General features: G+C 39.1%; 1 long non-coding RNA gene across 1 annotated transcript; it reads right to left on the bottom strand.

The window, feature by feature from the left end:
* Positions 1 to 275: 275 nt before the first annotated feature.
* LOC134166772 (uncharacterized) lies at positions 276 to 23746 on the bottom strand. The gene is made up of 3 exons (XR_009965989.1): positions 23611 to 23746; positions 13657 to 13721; positions 276 to 1214 (listed from the first exon to the last, which is right to left on the bottom strand). It is a non-coding gene; the product is annotated as an uncharacterized LOC134166772 (long non-coding RNA).
* Positions 23747 to 25024: the final 1278 nt, after the last annotated feature.

Below are 25024 nucleotides of genomic sequence, written 5' to 3'. Positions count from 1 at the left end.
TACAGAGGTTATAGCGGTAAGACTGACTGACCTAAAGTGAGGGGAAAAAGCTCCTAATTTTCATGAGTTGAAAATGAAACTTGGCAGACTTCTGCACTGTTTGAGTTATAAAATAATATAAACTCGTGTGTAAACTTTAACAATAATTTCTTAAAGCACAGATGCAAATTATATATATATATGACTTGGAGAAAATAAAGTGCAGACTTTTTAATGAAGATTTTATACAGAGTATGAAATGCAAATAATAACGTCTTACTTGTCACTTTCACTGTGTATCATGGAATTAGAAAAAAATAGGTTGGATGGGAACTTCAGAAATCAATTAGTCCAATCCACTGCTCAGAGCATGTCTGGTCAGATAAGGCTGTTGAGGGCCATGTTCAGTAACATCTTAAACATCTCCAAGGACAGAGATCTCACAGTCTCTCTGGGCAACATGTTCCAGAGCTTGACTATGCTTATGAGGGGAAAAAAAAAACAACAAACCAAAACAAAACAAAAAAAAGCCCAAACATTCATTTTTGCTTACATTTTCCTTTATCTGAGTAGAATTTCCCACATGCCACCCTGTGTCTGTTAATTTTTGTTCTATTGCTGTGCAGCTCTCAGAAATCTGGCTCTATCTTCTCTGTGTCCTCTGACAAGGTAGTTGTAGATGGTAACAAAGCTTCTGAAGGCAAGGTTGAAGGCTGATCCCTCAGTTTCTCATTGTAGAATGTGCTCCAAACCTGACTGTCCTGATGGCCTCCATTTGACTTGATCCAGCTTGTAAAAAATTCTTGTTACTGGGAGGCACAAAACTGGACATAACACTTCAGATATACTAAACAGAAGGGAAGTATGACCCTCATCCTGCTGGTGACACTATCACTAGTGTAGACCAAGATGTATATTGCTTTCTTTGGTGCAAGGATGCACAGATGACCCACGTGCAATTTATCCACTAGGACATATGAGTTACAGGCTCACTAAACTCAAAACCACAGATAAATAGCCTGTTTGTTTTTTCTGAGGTGATAAGACTGTGAAGTCAAGCATATATACATTCACAAAAATATCAGTAGAAGACACTAGTTTTATGATGCAGGCAGTTTTTGTGATTCAACGGTTAAATTTTTGTTTACAGCATAAAGCCAAGTGGTTCACGAATGACCAGATCATCTTGCAATGCTCACTCTTAGTGGGTAGAAACATGTCACTGATACAAATCCCTGAGGAAAAACAACAAAAGCAACAACAATTATATAATTATTTTCATCCCTATTTGGATGTAAAAGATGGAAGAAACTCTTAGCACAGCAATATTTATTCACATGAGAGCTGTCTGTTGAGTGAAAAGTACTTTCTCAAGTAGGGAATGCACTTTTTTTGGCACATGATGTATTTTATTTTTTATTTCCTGTCCTACCTACTTCCTCTCCTTTTTTACCCCTTTAGCACTAATGTATTTAAATTCAAATAAACCTAAGAATTTGCTAGTGCAAACTTATATATGAGGGCTACAGCATGTACATGAATAATTCACTCAGTGTCTGAGGGATATATGTATAGACTTAGACTTTAAAAGTAGATTTTCTATGTGCTTTGCCTCATTTGGTAGTATTATCTGAGTCTACGGGAGCTATCATCCATTTATAGATAGACATTTATATTAGACTAATGAAAATGATGAAACTCTGAAACAGCCTAATGACCTGAACATACATTTAAAAGCATGATATGAAAATATGCTTCGGGAAAAAAAGGGACCAAAATTATAGACTCTCCAACACGTCCCTGCAGTGCTTGCATGGGGACTGATGAGAACAGCTTTAATGTTAGCCAACAAATTGCCAGGAATTACAGTGAAGTCTGAGTATTCTAACATATTTCCTTTAAATATGAGCAGAATATCTATTACCCAGTTCCATATTTCTTTTGATGATAGTTTATATCATCTCCAGATACAGAGACCAAGATAACAGAAACACGGAACATATTGCGGTGTTTATCACAGATTACCTTTTTTTTGTAACACTGAAAACTTTATATAGATTATGTGCAAATAGCATCATATACAAGAATAATTAGGATCATAACAACAGAAGTGTAAATTATAACTAAAACCTGAATTTAGCAAAATGTTTCTGAGTGGATCAGTAATACATCTTAGTTGGAAAACCTGCATACTAAGACATAATCTTTTAAGAGGTTTGGATTATTACAAGGAGGAATGAGAGATGTAGTATTGCTGCCATTATTAATTATTTCTAAGCATTACTTTTTTGCAGTAGAAGTAGATACATCTATTTTCAATTTATTAAAGAAATAGCTAGTGAAACAAAGGAAACCTTCATTAAAATTTATAAATTTTATTTAGGATAAAACCCAACACAATATTTTTCATTTGGGGCTTGTTATATTAATAACTGCTTCTAGTATTTTACATATGTATCACCAGAATTTGTGCTTCAAATCCTTATAAAGGCCGCATCTGAGTTGATCTATACAAAAATTACCATCTTCTTCATGAAAATGTGTCTCTACAGAAAAAAAAGTGCTGCTTAATAAGTAAAATTCTGTGTGTGAACGAGTGTGATTAAGTGTCCTCTTAGACTGAAATAAATTAATTCAAAATATAAAGGCAGCTGAAACAAAAATTAATGACATTTTTTGTTGCATCCATGATGTGACTATTATGTGATGTTCTAGAATTAAATGAGTAATACCCTACTGTACAGAAGTTCATATACTTTGAGAAAAATACCTCAAAGTTAAATGCTTAAAATAAAGGATGGCATCCTATACCACTAGAAACACAAGTATTTATTCTAGCAAAGCGCTTTTTGCTCTGCAAGGGAAGAACAAAAAAAATGATGCTTCTATAGGTGAAGCAAAATGACAAAGTTCATAATCTGAATGCTTCGAAGTGAAATCTTGAAATATAATCCAGTTTAGTGACTGCAAAAGGAAATTCCTCTGTTTCAACAAAAACAGTCAGAAGAAGGTTCAAAGGACTGGAAGAACAGGAGAAGAAAATTTGAACTTTTTTGTCCCTTGTTGAAGTAACTGTCATTCACTGAACTGAGAAATATCATACAGAAAACTTGGCCTAGAAAACGTCTAGGAAAAAACCACTTCACTATCATAAGAAATAGCTGTCACAGACATCATGCCTCACTAATCTAAAGCTTTGTCCAGACTACATTGTCAAAGTACGGTATGCACAGGCCTTGAGTTTTGGTTCTCCAGTTTCTAAAGACAGTAATACATTACAGCAGAACTGTATTTTCTTTGCATTGATGCTAAGATACACTTAACATATGCACCAAGATATATTAATGCAGTTTGGAAATGACCAGAGTACTCATCTAGACTCCCTCTGCTACATACATGGCATCAAATACCTAACCAGTCACTCTCTTTTCAAGCTCTTGGATTTTACACCTGTGAAACAGCCTGTAAGACTCACTGCCACCAAAAAGGAACCTAGCTACTGACTTAAACCACTAAGGAATTTTAACTGACATAAGTTGGATACTTAAGCAAACTTGCTCCCAACATTTCTTAACAGTAATAACAGCTAAATATAGTTTCTCATATCACCTTGCTTTCACTTATTATTTAACAAGTGTGGAACATTAATCAAAGAATGGTTAGGGTGGGAAAGGACCTTAAGATCATCAAATTCCAAGCCCACTGACATGGGCAGGAACGCCTCACCCTATACCATATTGCCCAAGGCTCTCTCCAACCTGGCCTTGAATACTGCCAGAGATAGAGCATGGGGTTGAAACTAGATGATCTTTAAGGTCCCTTACAACCCAAATCTTTCTATGAATATATGATTTCTGATAAGTCATCAATATCTAACAGATACCTGTCATAGTTTTTGTCACCACCAAAAATCGGAACTGTTCTACTGAATGCTTCTCAATACTGACACAAACCTCATTTTTTTTTTTACAATGATTTCTTTGGAAATTTTTTTTTATCGTAACAGAAGGGAATGAAAATAAAACAGTTCCAACAAATAAGAAATTAATAGAAAACACTGGAGTTTTTCAGTAAAAAAAGAAGAAAAAGAAAAATAAAGATTACATTTCTGCTATTTGACATCCTAATTGTCACAGTACAAACCTTAGGTTGATGCAGAAATGTGCAATTTTCTAGTAAATTCAATTATAGTACTTTTTTTTTGTATTCCAAGCAATAATAGGGACATTGTCTCCTCCATCTGAAAACCCCGGAACTGTCTAACACCTAATAAAAGAAGAAATTTAGAAAGAATTGCATGTAGCAAAGTCAGAGTAGCATGACAGTCTCATGTAAGCAGGTATATGGATGCTTTCTTTACATGAGGATTCCTGGGGACCAATTTAAGCACAGGATAAAGGGAAAAGAGGGTTGCAGGAGAATGAAACTTAAACACATGGTGCAAAGAATTTCATATGCAGTTTTGACACTGTCTTCAACAGAGCCAGAGGAAAGAAATCTGGCGAGAAAGATCTAGGATGCTGTGGGAGTTTTGGAGAAGCAGAAAGCAGCAGATAGCAAACTGTGGAATAACTGAACTAGAGCAATTTCAAAACCAGTCAAGATTACAGCTTAGTCTTCTCCTTTCATTTATATTTTGTGGTTGTTCCTGCCTATGCATAGCACCATGACCACAGAGAAAAAACAGTCAGTTAACATAGATTATTTTCTTATAATTATTTTTATACTAATGTTCATTCCATTAACTGAAGTATGACAACAAGAAGACATTCTCAAAAATTTTTTTATCTGATTTTACTCAATATGTGAAGATTTTTTATTCTTCACTGTTACAAACACAGGCCATTTCTTAGCTTCACTTCAATGTTTTTTTGCTGTTTAGAAATGTGCCTAATAATACAGTTTGTTGTTAAAGAAAATATAAAGAAAATTTAATCTGACCATTAAAAATACTAAATATGAACAGCATATTTATACATTTGTTAAAGTTGTAGAATTGTAGAACAGTTTGTGTTGGAAGGACATCTAGACCAACACCTCCCCACAATGACCAGGGATACCTTCAACTAGATCAGGTTGGTTAGAGCCCTGTCCAACCCGACTTTGAATGTTTCCAGGGATGGGGTTTCCAGGGATGGGGTTTCCAGGGATGGGGCATCTACCACCTCCTTGGGCAACCTGTTCCAGTGTTGTTGCTTGTCTGCTTGCTTAAAATGAACTTTAATTCAATGTCTTCTGCCTGATCTGTGTTTCAGTTTTATTTTATACTAGGCAGAAAGTGACATAAAGCTACAGATTTATACAAAACTGACCCAAAGTAATTCAGTGAAGTGTATAGCTCTGCACTGTTAATGGCACAAGGCAACTTTCCAGTGTGTGGGAATGGATTAAAACTGTCTGATCCTTGTTAAAAGAAAAAAAAAAAGAGAAAAAAGAGAAAAAAAAAACCCCAAAAAACCACAACGCACACCTCAAAAAAACCACAGAAAACCCAAACAAAAATCCAAACCCAAGAAACCAGAAAACGACTGATAGTCATTCATTCACAATGTATCCTCCTCTCCAGTTCTCCAGTACTTTGGTGACACATCATTGCATTATTATAGTCACCTGACACAAGAGTTGAACTAATACGCTCATTAATACCTTTTAATTCAATGCTTACATGAATAATTTTTTCTATACTCACAGTTTCCACCAGCTTAAAGACATCTTTAAGGCTATGATAGGAAATCACTTTAAAAATTTATGGGAAAAAGCTAAGCAGTTTGGTATTCAAACCAAGTCCAAATTTAATACTCATTATGTAAAGTTCACAGTAAAGCAAACATTGCTGAGATTAAGTTGAGTTTATACAAATTTCATGAGGTAAATATGAATTCTGAACTCTGAGTTAAAATAACACTTTCTCCTGTGGAAAAGAGGATCCTGTATTTGCAATTAAGATATAGGAAATGGGATGAGGTTGCTGGAATTATTTTTCCTAAAGAAGAAAACCACATCAATATTCTGAATAAACAACTAAATTCTACTTTCATTGTAATCACTGTTACTCAAAAATAAACAAGCAAAAGGCAAAATGGACAGGGAAGGGACCTAGAGAGGATGCAGTGAGAGAGTGAGGAAACCTTGTGTGCTGTCCTGGCGTAAACTGCATGACGCAGAAATGCATGACGCAGAAATGTGTCCCTGCAGGAGCTAGCAGAATCTGTGAAAAGAGTATGAATACAGCCTACTTGCTGGGATAATTGTATCACACAAAGAGGGATAAATTAAGGAGTTATACATGTGATACACCATCTGTGGCTGTTTTTGTTATTTTCTCCATATACATCTGTTTCTATTCAGCTATAGGGCAACACTCCATCATATTATGCAGACCAGAATAACGCAGAAAGTTCAGTTTTGTTGACAGAAAAAAACTTCTCTTCCTAAATATATGGTAAACCAGCAGAGTAATTTTTGATCAGTTACCTTTGAAAATCAAAACAAGAGAGTTGATCCAAATATATTCAAATTCTGTGTTTGATATTTATAACTCTGGATTAAGATCTCTAGTTTCCAATATGTAGCTATAACTTGAGTCAGATGCTACACTAGTAGGTGCTTATTTTCTGTTTCCAGCTGGAATATAGCTGAACTCTGGAGAAAGAGAAAATAAATGTAAAAAAAAATCTACACTATGTACATACGGAAGTAAAACAAAAATCAAACCAGAAAGGATGGCATCTAATTGCATTGATGAACTTTCATTTTATATCTGATCTCTGGTCTTAGTTGGAAGCTGAACTTGAGAACTGTCCCAAGTCTTTCCCACCCTCTCCTCTTCTTATCTCAAAGCACAGCTTCATAAACTGAACTAGCTAACCTAGCTAACTAACTAGCTGAACTAGCTAACTGACTTTCTTAACAGTTAGATAATGCCTCAGAGTAGTTTGTCAGGCACATTCAGAAGTGATTGATGTACCTGTTGCTCATATAAGTTTATTTATTTTTTTTTTTTTTCACCCAGATAATTATATGCCTAAATGATGCTTTAAAGTTCTTTAACATTCTGGAGTTTTGTAGATGCATTCAACAGCTGCAATCATAGAATCATAGAACAGTTAGGGTTAGAAAGGACTTTAAGATCATCTAGTTCCAACCCCCCTGCCATGGACACGGACACCTCCCACTAAAACGTATCACCCAAGGCTCCATCCAGCCTGGCCTTGAACATCACCAGGGATGAAGCATTCACAGCTTCCTCAGACAGCCTATTCCAATGACTCACCGCTCACAGTAAAGAGCTTCTTCCTTATATCTAACCTAAACTTCCCCTGTTTAAGTTTTAATCCATTACCCCTTGTCCTATCACTACAGCCCCTAATGAAAAGCCCCTCTCCAGCATCCTTCTGGGCCCCCTTCAGATACTGGAAGGCTGCTATGAGGTCTCTTCTCCAGGCTGAACAGCCCCAACTTCCTTCATATGGTCAGAGCTCCAGCTCCCTGATCATCCTCGTGGCCCTCCTCTGGACTCATTCCAACAGTTCCAAGTCCTTCTTCTGTTGAGAACACCAGAACTGCACACAGAACACCAAGTGGGGTCTTACGAGAGAAGAGAGGGAGGATTACCTCCTTTGATCAGCTGGTCACACTTCTTTTGATGTAGCCCAGTATACAGTTGGCTTTCTGTGCTGCAAGAGCGCACTGCTGGTTCAGTTTCCCATTGACCAGATGATCCTAGCAGGCAAATCCTACCTATTTTGTACTACCCTTTCAAATACTGATATCAGCCAAAGATTATTTGAACAATATAAAGTAGAGTGGCCAAGACATTGTTAAGATTTCCACTGAAATTCTAATACCTTCCTTAACAAGTTCAGTACTGTTTATGCAATTATGTTTTCCAGGATCAAATCTGAACACTTCTTGCTGCATACTATACTGATAATTTCTTGTTCTACCCTTAGAGGCTACAGAAAGCAATCCATCAGCATCTCATTTTTACAGTTTCATATATTTGAATATTGTTGTTTCCGCTCAAACACTTTTTTTTTTTTTTCTAGGCTAAATAACCTCTGTTCCTTCAGCTTCTACTCACAAGTCGTATTTTCTAAATCTCTATCATCCTTGAAACTCTGTGCTAAAGAAATTTGTCAGTTTATTTCACTTTATTTCCTCATTTGTAATTTGTATCATCATTTCTGTTTTTTAACATCCGATCCTTTCTGGAAATAGTATTTCCAATCTGGTAATAAGTAATTTTATGGGGGTTTTGTGTTTTTTTTTTCCCTCATTCCTAAATATTTCCTCCTTTTGCAAACCATAGCTTTCCCACCGTATAAAAATTCCTTACTAAAAGATAAAAAGCTGGTAAATGAAAGAATAATCAATACACTTGTTAAAGGCACTGCATAACTAGAAATAACATTTCAGAACCACAAAGATGGAAGAACAGGTTCCCATTGCTGTGTACAGAAATGAGGAATGAGATACCAGGAATTCTGCTCTCTGGTCTTTTATCTTTGATTGCTGGGGATTTTTTTTCAGTGTGTTTTGAGTTGTTGGGGTTTTGTTTATTTGTTTCCTCCAGTGATAATATTATGCAAAACAAATAATCAAGGAATCAACACCATAAAAATAAACATTGTCACACACCACATACCTTAAAAATTCATGCCACTGAGCAGGTATCATGTGTTAGTCAGATCCATACACTCTGGTTTGCATCTCCTGTGTCCAGATACTCTTAAAGGAGCAGACACTCACCTTCCGCATACACTGACTCTCAGCTAGTGAATATCATGACTTGTCACTGTCTCCACTTTGGTTTTTACTGTAAAATTAAGTTGAGCAAGTAACTTCATGGGACAAAACATGATAACTTCTCAAGAACACAAATCTTTGCATTAGTGGCAGAAATTTAGCTCCAATTTACTCAGCGTTCAGTATATTACTTTCCAAATTGAACCTACCAATTTGCCTGAGAAATTTTTTTAAACATTTAGCCATCAAAATTGATTAATTATCATAGAGAAGGTGAAATTTATAGTAATTCTTTGGAAGATAGAAGAGGGGCGTTAATCTGCAAATAATTCAACAATTAATAAAAAATAACATGCAAATTATTTTGTTTCATCCCCCAATGGATGGGGATGGGGGATACCACCAGATCTACAAAGAGAACTCTATTACTAAACCTTCAGTTAGATTTTTCAATTGGCATGCTATTAATCTGACTATTGAGTACAGATGATAAACTATCAAGTACAGGTGATAACTCATACGTTGTCAGTGTTTTCAAATTCAACTGAAATCTTTGCCAGCATGTCATAGATAAATCAAGCTTCTTGGAAACTTTTTGAACTTAGCTTACATAGTCATGGCTTTAACTTCAAGAGAAGACTTACAATCTGTTATTTGTAATACGTACTGGTTTTCTTAGAGGACTTAGTATCCCATATGAGACTGAGAGAGCTGAGTATGACATATTACAAGGTCAAATATACAATTAATCAGAGGTAAAACAGTTAAATTTGCAGCAGTATGACATTCTGTGGTAACCGAAATTTAAATCTGCCTGCACCGTAATTGGGATTCAGGACACTAGAGTCTGGTTCAATTCCACTATCATCAATAAAAATTTGGGAAAGGAATTGCACTTAACCTATATTGAGAGGGCAGGAGATCAAGTATAAAACCAGACATTTAAAAGAGTATTATAAAGTCATTCCATGGAACGACATTTAGAGTCCTACAATGGGCAGTTTACTGGCACTAATTTCCTAGAACAGGAATAGAAACAGAACAAATTACTCAGAGGAGTAAAAAGCAGAAAAATTGAAAAGTGGAAAAAGTTGAGCATGGACATGGTAATTTCTCTTTTCCTACAGTCTTTCCAATTCTAAAGACTACAGCGATTTCCAGGTAAGAGTCATCAAAAAAGAATGTGATTATACCAAATACCAATCAAATAAAGAAAATGAATACTATTATCTTGATGCAATGATGTCGGTGTACAGATTTCATAACTACTGTCAACATAAGTTGTTTAAAATAGTGAGAAAAAAGAACAGAATTAATAACAAAGATTTTGTACCACTAAGAAAGATATTAAGCCAAAGCCAGCATAGATGTGAGCATACTTTCTGATGAAGACAAAATGTCTCTTGGGGGTCTCCTTTTCTATTTTGCAATTAAACCACTAAGCATAAAATTCTGGTTGTGCACATAAAAAAGATATTTCATTGTGATATATCATCAAAATATCTGAATATAAAATTTAATTGCTTTTTAATTAGAGAGTGCCACTGTTATGTCTCTTGATATGCTGAATGGCAAAACAGTATCTAATCTTAAAAACTTCTGAAACAAAAAAATGCCAGGCCCCTGGCCCCCTTCTTTTCCCTTCTAAAAGCTCAAGAGGCTACTTCTTTTCATTGTTTTTTTTTTCATTAAAAATAAAGAAAAAAAAGGGCAACAAGAATAAAAAAGGTTTTAGTTATTGAACATGAAATTTGTTTGAATAAATTGAAAATGCAGTTCCAATCAAGAAAAAATTCATTCCACTTGAATTGCTTATTCTCTGAGAAAAGTAGTAATACATTGCTGAAAACCTGAATCCCTGAATCTTTTCCTGTACTTGAATATATTGCTTGCTGGAGCATTTATCTTATTCCTGAGGCAGTAACTGTATGTTTAGTTACTGTCTTTTCTAACTTATTATTTGTATTTTGGTTACACTTAAAGATGTATCCACAACTCAAACACTCTCAACCATACGAAGAAAGAAAATAAAGTACTTCTTTTCTGAAAAAGTTTTTGACCTTCTACTCTCCTTGTCCACATCTTGTTTTATCTAGTTCTAAAACATCACTGTATTTGCTACGAGTGCATGATAAATTCTGTATTAGTGTATATTTATGTATATTTAATAGACTGCAGTGAGTTATGAACTCTTATTTCCTGGAAATGTAGTTCTGAACCCTTACTTTTGGTTCCTGAAATTCTAATCACTTTTTTTGTCCTTCTAAAACTGAAGAGCAAATGCTATATGCTATTCCTAGGCTTTGTGATGTTACTTAATTTTATGGGCAGCTCCACTTTCTGCAAATTCAACTTGTAGAACTTTCATCTGAACATGGCCTGCAGTCAGCAATTTATGTGCTGGCCAGTGATAAATGTCTTTGATAACATGTTTTGACTTTTACAATTTTACAATTTCCATTCTCTGAATTATCTTGCATCTTGCAAGTGTTAATCTAGGAAGTAAAAAACTTCAGGCACTTATTAGTTTTTCACCTTTGCATCCCTTCAAGTGGCTTGCTTCTGAATAAGTTTGCAATATATATTTATCTTCTGTTCTTTAGTAATAGAGATTGCTGTAGGAAATGATTCTTTATTACCCCTCTGTCAGTTTTAGGCACACTGATTCAATTTTCTTGTTATGGGTATCCAGACTTTGTTATTACCAACAAAAAATCAAAGAATTTCCTACTAACATCTATGTATATACAGTAGAATTTTCCCTATTACACCTCTGATACATAGCTTAGGTGGTCATTACAGAATAAGACTAAGAAGCAATTTTAGCATAATGCACTTAGTGTCTCCAAAACAAAAAAGCAATCAAATAAAAATTAGATAAATTCACATATAGGGCACGTCGTAAGCTATCTGCAACCCTAGCCACAACAGTAGTAGTTAACAAGTTTGAAGTGCCACAAGTTAATGTGAACTTTTGTACATTAATCTAACATATAGATTGATTTTTTTTACTGCAAGTTGCTAAATTGAATTTCCAAAAATCTGCATTATAAATAGTCTAACAGATTATCCCTAGTCTAAATCTAAAGTGAATTTAGCAGAAGTGAATTTACTGGCAGACATAGTAATGCAACACACTTCAGCAGAGAAGGAAGAAATACTACTACCTTACTGTGAACTTGCCCAAAATACCTAAGAGTAGAGCAGAGACAGCGAGTGCCTGCCTGGCAGCTGAAACTGTCCTCACAAGATCTAGGAGAGGTCAAATTACAAAGGTTCTGCTCATTGCACATATTCAGCTGATTCCTCCTCCTGCCACTCCTATTTCTTTCACTGTAGGATAATGATTTTTTTTTTTTCATTAAAAGAGCCAACTGCATGTGGAGAGGGCAATTAAGCTATATTCTTACAGCCTCTTCCGATGTCTTTAAGTGTTTCTTTCCATTCTTTTCATTTCTTTTCTTTGTTAGGCTGAAGCTGAAAAAAGAGAATACTCGTACTCTTCTTTTGTGTGAGCTAGGAATAAAGATGAAGTCCATGTCCTTTTTGAAAAGGTTCTCACTTTTGAAGCCACATGCCTCCTAAAGAATCTCAGGAATTGATTCCCATCATAGAATTACTTCAAAAACTGGTGCTAAGCTGGAGGCAACATGTGATTATATTGGCTATGGTAGAGTTAACTTTCTTCATACTAACTATGAGGCCATGTTTTGGATTTGTGCAGGAAACTGTTGATAACACAGGGATGTTTTCATTACTGCTGGTCAGTGCTTGCACAGTTTCAATGCCTTTTCTGCTGCTCACAGAACCCCACCCATGGGTAGGCTGAGGGTGCACACGGAGTTGAATGGGACACAGCTGGGACAGCTGACCCCAACTGATCAAAGGGATATCCCATACCATATGGTGTTATGCTCAGCTGTAGAAAGGTTGGACTGGGGGACCACTGCTGAGAGATTGACTGGGCAGTCAGTTGGTGCTGCAGTATATGTATGTAGTAATCATTATTCCATACCCTACTGTCCTGGGTTCAGCAGTAGCAGTCATGTTTTTCCTTTGTGGTAGCTGGTGCAGTGCTGTGTTTTGACTTCCAGCCTGGGAACAGTGTTGGTGAAACCGATGTTTTCGGTTGTTGCTAAGTGATGTTTACCCTGACCAAGGACTTTGTGAGGCTCATGCTCTGCCAGGGAGGAGGGGAAGCTGGGAGGAAGCAGAGATGGGGCGCCTGACCCGGGCTAGCCAAAGAGGTATTCCATACCACAGCACGTCATGCCCGGGGTGGGGGTAACTGGGAGTTACCCGGAAGGACACGGGCTTCTGGGTGGGACTCGTTTCTTGGCCGGTGGTATCGTATTCTCTTCCCTTGTTATTTTCCCTTATCATTGTTGTAGTTGATAGTAGCGGTGGTGATTTGTGTTGTACATTGGTTGCTGGACTGTTCTTGTCTCAACCCGTAGGAGTTGCACTCTTTTGATCCTCCTCCCTGTTCCTCCGGGAGCGGGGAAGGGGAGAGCCCTGGTAGGCGGGGGACGGCCCTCGATTGTTGTCAGCTCGGCACCACTCACTGGGAGTGAGTGAACAAGTTACCTGACTGGGTTTAAGTCACGACACCTACATAAAATTTGTATTAAAAAATCTAGATTTATATATAAATATATAGATTATATGATATACTATGTTTCATATAATGTAATTTATTACATGATATAAAATTGATAATATATAAAACAATAATACACAATCTAACATTACAATTCCATTTTATATTATATATTAATATATTACTAGATTTATAATTAACGTGTATATTGTATAATCTATGTTAAGTTATACCATTTTATTCATAACATAAAATATGTACTTTTATATTGTATATAGTAACTGTAATAATGTTTACAGTAAGGATTTTTTAGTTAAACTATAACTCACTTTCTTTGCATGTCTCCTTGAGTTATTTCCTTGCCAAGCAGACAGTGTCTTTGATGAGAATCAAGCTGAACAACTGAAAGTTTGTGCTTGCTTATATGGTAAAGGAATGATTAATGAGTATACTAGTAGTATATGTAGTCTATGGGGCTGAGTCTAGTTGGAGGCCTGTAACTAGTGGAGTGCCTCAAGGGTCAGTACTTATTATTTAATATATTCATCAATGATTTAGATGAGGGAATTGAGTACTAAGCAAGTTTGCTGATGACACTAAGCTGGGAGGAGTGGCTGACACGCCAGAAGGCTGTGCTGCCATCCAGCGAGACCTGGACAGGCTGGAGAGTTGGGCAGGGAATAACGGGATGAAATATAACAAGGGAAAGTGTAGAGTCCTGCATCTGGGCAGGAACAACCCCAGGTTCCAGTATAGGCTGGGGAACGACCTGCTAGAGAGCAGTGTAGGGGAGAGGGACCTGGGGGTCCTAGTGGACGACAGGATGACCATGAGCCAACACTGTGCCCTTGTGGCTAAGAAGGCCAATGGCATCCTGGGATGTATTAGAAGGGCGGTGGTTAGTAGGTCGAGAGAGGTCCTCCTTCCCCTCTACTCTGCCCTGGTGAGACCCCATCTGGAATATTGTGTCCAGTTCTGGGCCCCTCAGTTCAAGAAGGACAGGGAGCTGCTGGAGAGAGTCCAGCGCAGGGCAACCAAGATGATTAAGGGAGTGGAGCATCTCCCTTATGAGGAAAGACTGAGGGAGCTGGGTCTTTATAGTTTAGAGGAGACTGAGGGGTGACCTTATAAGTGTCTATAAATATATAAAGGGGGAGTGTCACGAGGATGGAGCCAGGCTCTACTCAGTGGCAAACAATGATAGGACAAGGGGTAATGGGTACAAACTGGAACACAAGAGGTTCCACTTAAACTTGAGAAGGAACTTCTTCTCAGTGAGGGTGACGGAACACTGGAACAGGCTGCCCAGGGAGGTTGTGGAGTCTCCTTCCCTGGAGACATTCAAAGCCCGCCTGGACACATTCCTGTGTAACATTATCTAGGTGTTCCTGCTCTGGCAGGGGGATTGGACTAGATGATCTTTTGAGGTCCCTTCCAATCTCCAGCATACTGTGATACTGTGATACTGTGATACATCTTTTAGAACTATAATTTCAATAGACTAAAATATGTGTATTTTTAAAATCTGAAAGACTGTTGTCAGCTTACCTATTTTTAACTGCAACAAAAGAGCAACTGCAATGTCTGAAATATAGTGTAGCATAATGGTATTTTAAACACTGAGAATGAAATCTCTTTTACTTCTGAAATACTTTAACAATCCTTTTTGTTTGATGACATTTAGCCCACACTAATGTTGTACTAAATCACCTGAGTAAGCAACAAGACAAAGCACACATACTGAGACATAAGCAAAGCGATATTGTCAGGCACCAGATGCTCTCAGTACACAAGCCATCATCATTAAAATGAACACCACATACTCCTTGCTTATGACATTCCGTCACTTACACCAGGTTTCTGATAACAGGCTATTTCCAGGCAGTGGCTCCCAGCTGTGTTGCTTCACTTCTACGCAGGGGCTGAATACAAGAAGTAGACTATGCAAAGGACCCAATGTCTATATACTCTGTGCTCTTCTTAGTTTACATTTTACACTGCCAGGTCTTATTTCTGACACAGAACACACATATTCTGTTTTTCTTTTCTTTCCTCTCACCCCCCCCCCCCCCCCACATTTTTTTCATTTCTATGTTTATACTTGATATTTTATTAAAGAAATGTATTGTTTTTACAGAAAAAAAATATACAGAATGCTACAGTTCATGTAAGAGAGCCTTAAGAAATGAAAAATCTACAAGGAATTATGATATGCAGATATATATAACAACAAAAATACAGTCTCAGTACTAGTCAGTTTGCTAATACTGACAGCCCAATACTCAAGTTTTCAGTTTTACCAAACCCTTACATTGCCTTTTCCATCATCTTCAATTATTCTTATGAGAGCTCACTTCTCACATTTTGTTGTTCAATTGATTAACAAATTTTGCTGGACTCCATAAAATGAAGAAAACCTTATATGCAAACTGGATGGAAGAAACAGGCCTATAACTCTCAACTGCTTAAACAAAAAGTCAAGTCAGCCTCTAATGACATTCAGATCAATAAAATTCCCAATACCACAGGCAATTTTTACAGAAAAACAGGAAAATAAAAACAAGGTTGGAAAGCTAAGCCTTATCACAAATAAGTGATGGTGCCTGGCTGTATGAAGGAAATTCACATTCATGAGTACTAGAAACTGCCCACGGAATTATATCTGCATTAGTGTCTAGCAGAAAATGAATGGAGAGCTCAGAGGAATCACAGTTCTGACTTCTCCAACCTAAGTACTCTGGAGTCAGCCTCACTCTTATTTGTTCACCTGGCCTGAGATAGGGTATTTTTTGCACCGAACATTATATCCAAACTCCTCCACAGCCTCCCAGATGTGCACTGTCCTGAAATTATTTTATGAGAAGTTTACTTTAGGTTTTCTCACACACAGCTTGGCTGCCAGAAGGGTAGCTCCTTTGTGAATTGAATGATCTTATTATCACAGTAGTAAGAAAACTTTGTGACGTTAAGCTCTTAATGTATGGCACCAGAGCTGTAACTAGCATGAAATGGACACTTTCCTTAAAAAGGGAAGAAAAGCACCTAAAGATTTTCAACATTTACAGCCAGGTTTTCATCATAATTAAAGTAAATGAAAGAGTGAAGTAAATCGTAAAGTCTTGATCTGTTTTAAGCAATATTTAGCAATAGCCATAACACTGGTGTGTTATCCATACTGTAGCCAGCAACTCAAAACATAGCAACATACAGGCAGCTATGAAGTTAACTGTTGCAGAATGACTCTAAGAGCAGAACCATAGAGTTCTGGAGGACTGTGCAAGCAAGGCAGGGGGTGGCCCCCACAGGTAGCCAGAGACCGGACCTGGGAGGAGAATGTGGAGGAAGCTGTGGGGGGCTAACCAATACTGTTGTGCCAAGAAGGAGTGGCTGAATACCACTCCTATATATGTGTGAACTGCGTCACAAATAAACTAGAAGTTGCTTATCACCCATATTGGGTTGGCCTGTCTGCTTCTCCTCGCCGCTTACAAATGGCGCCCGAACAGGGACGCGGACTACAGGGCCCCAACTAGCGGGGACCCGGACTACAGGGCCCCGACTAGCGGGGACCCGGATTACAGGGCCCCGACTAGCGGGGACCCGGATACAGGGCCCCGGCCAACGGGGACCCGGGATACAGGGTCCCGACTAGCGGGGACCCGGGATACAGGGCCCCGACTAGCGGGGACCCGGATACAGGGCCCCGGCCGACGGGGACCCGGAATACAGGGCCCCGGTTTAACGGGGACCCGGAATACAGGGCCCTGGTTTAACGGGGACCCGGAATACAGGGCCCCGGTCAACGGGGACCCGGGATACAGGGCCCCGGTCGATGGGGACCCGGATACAGGGCCCCGACTAGCGGGGACCTGGAATACAGGGCCCTGACTAGCGGGGACCCGGGATACAGGGCCCCGGTCGACGGGGACCCGGAACGGCGAGTGAGCGGCGCCGGCAGCAGCGGCCGGGAAGCGCGGGCAATGCTGCTGCGGTGGCGTGACGGACCCGGGTGCTTGGACTAACCGAAAGAATCCGCCGCTGGGGTGAACCAGACACTGCTGCGTCGGGAGGCCGATCCGGAGACCGAGGTTACAGGACGACCCAGAAGAAGACGATCCGGAAAAGGCTGGCCATGAAAATGGACCGAGAGGTAGCCCTGGACTTATTACAGTGCTTTTTATAAAAGCGGGGAACTGAGCCCTGAACTTTTTACAGTGCTTTTTATAAAAGCAGGGAATTGAGCCTGAGACTCTAAAGCAGCTAGCAGGTCTACTGGCTGTAGGGAAGGCTAAGAGATTTTTTTTTGCAGATCCTAATACAATATTTGAGAAGAGTGAGTGGCGAAAGTTTGGTGATGAACTATTTGACTCAGTGCTTAATGATTATAAAAAGGCAAACTCGGTAAACCACGGAGGGAAGTAATGAACTGTATAAAAAGATACAAGGCAGAAAAGAAAACTGCCGCGGTAGCAACGGAGAAACTAGGAACAGACGTCCCCGGTCGGTTGAAACCGGGGGAAGATTACAACTCGTTCCCCCCCACCCCCCCCCCCCCCCCCCCCCCCCCCCCCCCCCCCCCCACTCGCGAGAGCACAGGGTTTCCCACCCCCCCCTTCCTTTTCTCCCCCTCCATCAGAAGGTGCCGCGGAGGAGGTGTAACCCCCTGCTCCCCTACCACCCCAGTTCCGAAAGTAGGGACTTTGAAAAGGACAGAGAAAGTATATTAGAAGGTATACGTATGGTAAAAGTCAAGGAATCCGAAAGAAAGAGGGCGGTGCCTCGGCGCCGGATCGATTGCGGCGCCACTGTGAAGCGCGCAGTAGAAAATAGGGATCATGCGCGAGCGGGAGATTTAAAGGAACCGCGAGCCTCTCCAACCCACTACGCCCTAGAGTGAAAAAATTTTTAACTCAGTCACGGAGGAGCCAGGTCTGCAGATGGCCACATACCGAACGGGAGACATCTGATAAGAAAGACACAGCTGCGAGCAATGGAGACCCCGAGTTCGGCGCAGGATCAGCCCCCGAGTCCCCTGAATCCGAGCCAGATTTGCGTCCTCTGCTTCCAGACCCTGATTCTTTGTCTCCCGGGTCGGTCTGCTCGGACTTGCTGGCCCTGGAGACGCTCAGTTGTAACAATGGGTAACCAAAGATGTGATCATTACTGGGGAATTTTCTGCAATGGGCATCTTTGCATATCCTGTGTTTACTACACAGCAGGGGGCTAAAGAGTGGGAAGCTCTTGATCTCAAAATAGTTAAGGAGGCCTGACAAACAGTGACCACGTATGTGTTAAAATTCTCTTATACTCAAGCTGTATTTGTTACAATTTTTTCTTGCAATTGACAGGGAGAGCCCAGTTTCTCTGTGATACTCATGTATTAGAAGTTGGTAAATATAAGTATGTCCAGGTTTATGTCAACCCTTGGAGACCTCTGTAGATACTGCTGGCCACTTCTTCCAGCACAGGCTGGCCACCTGTGTTGGAATGAGTGTGCATTTTGGTCAGTATAAAAGCCCAAGCCTCATACAATGTGGGGGAGGCAGAGCCTCTGCGGGGATGCCTGCTAAGGTTGAGCCTGCCACCTCACACTGCAATGATGCTTCTCGGAGCTGGTTTGCTGTTAGTCTCCACAGGGTCCTTGTGCCACGTTCTGTACGTGGGACTGTAGTGGGAGTAATGATGGCTTTTGCAGGGACTCAAAAAAAAAAAAAAAAAGGGGGGGGGGGAGAGAGAGTAATGATGTTACATTTAACTTTAACCTGTCTAACCTGTCTACTTCTGAAGAACTGATAACCTGGGGGAGGGGGTATATTTGTGTCCTCCTGCCTACAGGTCCATGGTGACTGCCTGCAGTTTGTCAAGCCTTGCCATGAGCTGGACAGACGAATGGATAAACCTGATGCCTCAGCTACAGGAGCTGACCGTGATTACCTCAAGCAGAATGAGATAGAGGAAGAGAAAGAACAAATAACTGCAAAACATCACTTGGGGGCAGTTGAAAAGTAACATCCTGAATATGTGTGCTTGTAAAGTAGCTATTATTAGAGGTTGTGATTTTGTGTATTTACTAGCTAGTTGCTAATAAGAAACTGCACCTTGTATTGTATAGATTTGTCACTTGTAAAAGAGATGTTAGAGTATGGAAATTTGTAGTAGCTGCTAGAAAATGCTAAGGCAAAAGCTAGAAAAAATTTAATACAATGGTAGTGTTATAAAGCAGGTGATGGAACAAATTAAGAGGGGGGGAGAATTCCACTGGTAAGAAATTTCTTTGGCTAGTCCTTCACTGCCATCAGCATCTTCAACATGCTGCTGCACCCTGTAATAGTTACTCTGCTAATGTAAATTTGTGTGTGCCTTGATGTAGTAGCGACTTGTTACTGGATAAAACAAAAGGGGGGAGATGTGGAGACAGTGTTCTCACAGGAGAATGCATAATTGGTACATAAACTTTGAATAGTCCTGAAAGATACAGCAAGGCCATGAGAGGCCTGAAGAAGCTTAAGCAAGCAAGATAAGAGGCTGGAATTCACCAAGTTAATGAGAACTGTGGACTGTTGGCAAGCTTTCAAGGTTGAGTTCTCACACCTGTGTTTAACCAATTATATGTTAGTCACTAAGGGTCTTCAGAACATGTATCCAATCATAATATGCCAAATCACTGTAAGTGCTTCAGCCGGGGCCTTGGCTCAACTAAGCAGACTGGGTTGCTGAGTTGCTAAGCAGACAATTCTACATCGAAGGCAATTCCTGATTTGTTTTAATGTTGACTCTGTAAGACATGCAACACTGCAGAACCTTTTGTTGTTGGAACAGGGACATGGATGTGAAGAGTTTGATGGAATGTGTTGTATGAGTCTCTCTGATTATGCTAATTCGATGCACGCACAGCTGAGAGCCCTGGCTCAGCTTACCCAGCAATAGTAAATGAGCAATATCCTAGGAATAACTAGATGGTTGCCTTCACGGGGCATTACAGGTTGAGTCAAACACTGTTGTTTGAAGTATTGCACTTATGTATCATTGTTAGGTTAATCATCGTAGCTATTAGACTTGTTTATAGTTGTGTGATAAAACAGGTGAACAGAATAACCCATAATGCCTTGCTTGCACAAAGAAAAAGGGGGGAATTGTTGCAGAATGACTCTAAGAGCAGAACCATAGAGTTCTGGAGGACTGTGCAAGCAAGGCAGGGGGTGGCCCCCACAGGTAGCCAGAGACCGGACCTGGGAGGAGAATGTGGAGGAAGCTGTGGGGGGCTAACCAATACTGTTGTGCCAAGAAGGAGTGGCTGAATACCACTCCTATATATGTGTGAACTGTGTCACAAATAAACTAGAAGTTGCTTATCACCCATATTGGGTTGGCCTGTCTGCTTCTCCTCGCCGCTTACAGTTAACTCCATCCCAGCAAGGTTCAGTAGAAGTGACTTCCCAATCAAAATCTAGTTTTGAACATGAATAGATGGTTTCTCAAGTAGACTTTTTTCCTGCTACAAGTAGAATCGATTCAATCAAGAAAGACAGTGACATACACCTATTTTTGCCACGTAGCAAGACTGAATTGTCTTGACTGGGCTGCAGAAAGTACTGTGCACAGCATCTCCCATAATACACCATTGGAAAACATTACCTGCTAGCTGAATTAGTATATTGCATTCTTCAAATTCTGTCAGTTCTTTTATCAGCAGCAGAAGAAGGTACACGTTGTGCCCACAATTTTGGGAAGGAGGCATGATAAATGAGGCAATGATAAAGGGGTTAAAGGGAGATGCTCAGATGCTTAGCTAGTGTCATGAGCATTTCAGCACCAGCAATTGCATTCAGTGAGGCATATGAAATATGTAGGATATTTTTGAATTCAGAAATTATGTCTCATGAATCTGCAGAAATGCAGAAAATGAAAAAAATCTCAGTGGCCTCTTGGACAGACTTTTATTTCTTGTTCTTCCTTGGCATAAAAAACAACTTAGGTCTCTAGCCCGTAACTGTTTGGCAGATATATCAGCTTATTCTAAAAGCTACCATTCTCAGACTTTAGCTTTCAGGATTGCATCATTTGGATCTTGTTATTATAATTGCTAATAGAGAGATGGGATTCCTGGGGAGCACTCTTCAGCATTACTAAGAATGATATGGGTATTCTTTGACTACATGCTGGAAGCATGTTTGAAATTTCAGCTGTAGAAGCAGCACTGAGAAATAAACAGGTAGTTCAGATTGATCTGATGTTTGACAAGAAAAAAAAGACTTAGCTTCTCTGAAAAGAACATTATGACTTACAAGGAAGACTAAAAGCGCAGACCTGGAGGTAATCTACAGTCAACAGTTGCAGTGAATACCACACCTCAGAAATAAAACCAATCTACTCAACAGTGTTTAGTTTCTGAGATTGCAGGCAATCTATAAAGAAAGAGACTCAGCAAAAAAACAACCAACCAAAAAAAAAACCACCAAAACCAAACTAAAACCTTTATCTGTTCCTTCTACACTTGAGCACTCTGCATGATTCTGTTAGGTGAGAAAGAAGCTTTTTGTTGCTTTGCTTTAATTGCTAATTTTGGTTTATACCTGATTTTATTGTTACTTAGATCATTGAGAATAAACTGGTTCCTCATTAAGACCATAGATCGGTGTTCCTTCTGAAAATGGGCATTCTGTCACTTGCTAATTTTGCTTCTAACATCCAGAAGTTCATTTTAAAAAGATTTAATGTTGATTTTATTCTTGTCATTAAATTTCTGGAGTCAAGGTATTTTAAACTTGAATTTTGCACGGTTAGCAAATTCTACTTGTTTATACCTCATAAATTATATATTGTAAAATTCATAAATGCTTTTCTGGTACTAAAATTATGGAATATTATTATATATTATGATTCAGAGAAAACTCCAGGAACAAACTTGCCAACAAAGTTTTCAAGCTGACAAGCAGGTATTCTTCATTGCGGCGCTGGTAGACATGGGGGATAGCTCCTCCTAACATGTGTCTCTCAATTGTCACACAAACCATCCTTTTATAGCCAAACCATCCTTTTATAGCCACTGGGCATACATACATATTCATGAGGCTATGTATGGATTACAAAATTTTCCAGAAAGTTCCCCACATGCATACAGAATTGTGGTGGTGGTCTCTGAGGGTCGTTTACTTCTTCCAGCAATCTTCATCGCTTCTGGCAGCCTTTGAAGCATGCACAGTAGATGCTTATACCAGTTTAATTGGCACCAGAGACATAATAATCCTCCTATCTTCCTACTTATCAGTTAGTTTAACTGTAGCCCATCCTGGACACCTGCGGTTCCCAGATACTCCTTACCCCTGTGTCCTGTTCTTCTAGACTGTTTTTCTTAAAACTATGTCAACTATAACGATTTATTTTGTGAGAATTCTCAGTATGTTCTCTAGCTGTACTCTTTTTTCTCTACGCATCATGCACCTCAGTAATTTTCCATTGCTGCTATTACAAAGGCATCAAACTTAACATTACTTAAAACTAATTCTAAAGGTTTCTATATTCCATTTTGTGGCCCCTTGTCTCAATTAAAACAAAACCAAATAAAAATGAAGTGAGATCATTTTATTTGAAATTTCAACTAAAAAGCAGCAAAAGAACCCAACAAATCGCACATGATTAAGAAAGCAGATGTGCACTAGCAAGAAAAAAAAACAAACAAAAATCTAAGTGGGGAATCAAACAATATGAGTTTGAAAATAACATCATTCCCCCAGACTTGTCTTATGCCAAATGATTCCAAACATCTTAGTTTAGGCAACTGAGTTGCAGACTTCTGTATTTCCATCTCTAGGTGAACGATCATGAAAAGACACAAAAGACAAGATACAAAAACTATAATCCTCCCACATGCCACATTAGAAGTGGACAGTTTGGATGCGCAGGTATATTTTTTTTCCATCTAACAATTGATCTAGTAGGTTTCTTTGGCTGCATTTAACATCGTTAGAAGACAGGCAAGATAAAGGTGATAAAATTACAGCACACAGAACATACCACTTAATTCTTGTTTGAGGCACAGAATTATGACTTTAGACAAAGTAAATAGGACTTTGTTGGTTGACTCCAGCCAGCTACTAAGCATCCACTCGCTCACTCACCATCCACATCCCTCCAGCAGGATGAGGGTGTGAAGAAGAGCAAAAGCTGTAAACTCATAGGTAGTGATTAAGATAGTTAAACAGGTGAAGGAAAGGGGGTGGAAGGGCAGGGGACAGACAGACCAGCCACAAACCAAAGCAATTAAAATTGCTTTTGTCACTCACCTTCTCCCAGAGGTAGATCAATACCCACCTTCTGAACAACAGCTGTTTTGGAATTACTATTTCCCCAATTTTATTGCTGAAAATTATGTTCTACAGTGTAGAATATTCTTTTGGTCAAGAATATTCTTTTCATCACTTTGGGTCAGCTTTTGCCACTGTGTCCACTCCCAGCTTCTTGCCCAGACCCTCTCTGTTGCAGCAGAATGAGAAGCAGAGAATACGTTGAATACGTCACAAATCTAAAACACAGCTCCCTGTGTGCTCCTGGGAAGAAAATTAATTCCATCCAAGCCAGACCCAGTACACACAGTTAAACAGCTTGAAGTTCGCTTTGAATCTAAAGGGAGCTTTCATTTATTTCCAGTGATATTTGGAGAAGTAGTCTAAGCTATCCAAATACCTCTATAATCAGTTCATGATATTAGACCTTTTTTCCTAATATTACATGATAAGCATAAAGTTTTGGAAGATTTACAAATCTATTTGTGGATTACAGTATGTCTTGTCATGCTCTAGGGAGAGAAGATAAATCACCCGTTTAGATTTTCTTGTCCTTGAGGCAGATTGTTTATGTCATCTTGGTTTTTACAGCACTGAGCATAAGTATTGCAATGAAAGCTACATTTCAATATGCAGTTTCACTGTGCAGCTAAATATATGGAATTATATATGTGGTTATATATATTTTATGTGTAGGTTAATTATACATATACATGCCTTCAAAAATATTTTAATTTGTTGAAAATGGAAGGGTTGTTTCATTAAACACAAGGTAAAGCTGCTGTGTTTCTTTAGTTTAAGATATATTCCATTAGCTTTTCTGGGTAATGACTGATCTGTATGCTCTTTTTTGTCCCCTAGAGATGCTTAGCTTTATCAGGACTGACCTGTCAGCCATGGGACAACACCTGTCTCAGAGTCTTTAAAAAAAAAAAAAAAGACTTTCATTTTATCAAAGCACACTTTTGACTTTGCAGCAGAAGCTGAGTTAAATGGGCCTTTAAGTACCTTCTCATCCTAATCATATGTGAAGAAAGATGGCAAGAATTTTTACTTCCAATATTGGTACTGAAATTTAGTAGGTAAATATTCTTGTTGAATCTCAAAGACTCATGGTATAATATAGGAAGACATGCTAATGTAAATCACAGAATTATAGAATATCTCAAGTTGGCAAGGACCCATTAGGATCATTGAATCCAACTCCCTGCTCCTTGCAAGACTATCTACAACTAAACCGTATGATTAAGTGTTTCCCAGATGGTCCTTGAACTCTGGCAGGCTTGGTGCCATGACCACTTCCCTGGAAAGCCTGTTCCAGTAACACACCACCCTCTCAGTTAAGAGCCTTTTCCTGCATCTGCATGATTTATAAAAACATTAAATTGCACAGGCCCTAAAAGCCCACTGGTGA

This window comes from Pezoporus occidentalis, unplaced genomic scaffold (assembly GCF_034315485.1).
Source record: "Pezoporus occidentalis ecotype Australia unplaced genomic scaffold, CSIRO_AGI_Poc_V1 ctg27, whole genome shotgun sequence".
NCBI lineage: Eukaryota > Metazoa > Chordata > Aves > Psittaciformes > Psittacidae > Pezoporus > Pezoporus occidentalis.
Note: the sequence above shows the minus strand (reverse complement) of the source record. Positions and strands in the feature narration are given on the sequence as shown.